Below are 345 nucleotides of genomic sequence, written 5' to 3'. Positions count from 1 at the left end.
TCTCTGCTTTTTGATGGGTTTTTTTTTGGGTCAAAATTATATCGTCTCTGAAAAAAAGCTTAAACATGATTCTTGCTGTTTTCTGTCGCGGCTTCAAAAACATCATTGTATAGTAAGAAACACGTCATATTATAGAATCCTAGGATAGTAAAGCATAAAAATGTCATAGTAAAGCACAATACATATATCTATAGATACATATATACCTATTTAGATATAGAAATATAGATATCTATATAATAAAATAAATAATTCAGAAAATGTAGTATTGTAAGGCATAAAAAATGTAAAATGTCATAGTATAATAAGACATGGTTTCGTAAGTAAGGTATTATAATCTCAGAA

Source organism: Paralichthys olivaceus, chromosome 16, assembly GCF_024713975.1.
Source record: "Paralichthys olivaceus isolate ysfri-2021 chromosome 16, ASM2471397v2, whole genome shotgun sequence".
Classification (NCBI taxonomy): Eukaryota; Metazoa; Chordata; class Actinopteri; order Pleuronectiformes; family Paralichthyidae; genus Paralichthys; species Paralichthys olivaceus.
This window is presented reverse-complemented; position numbering follows the sequence as displayed.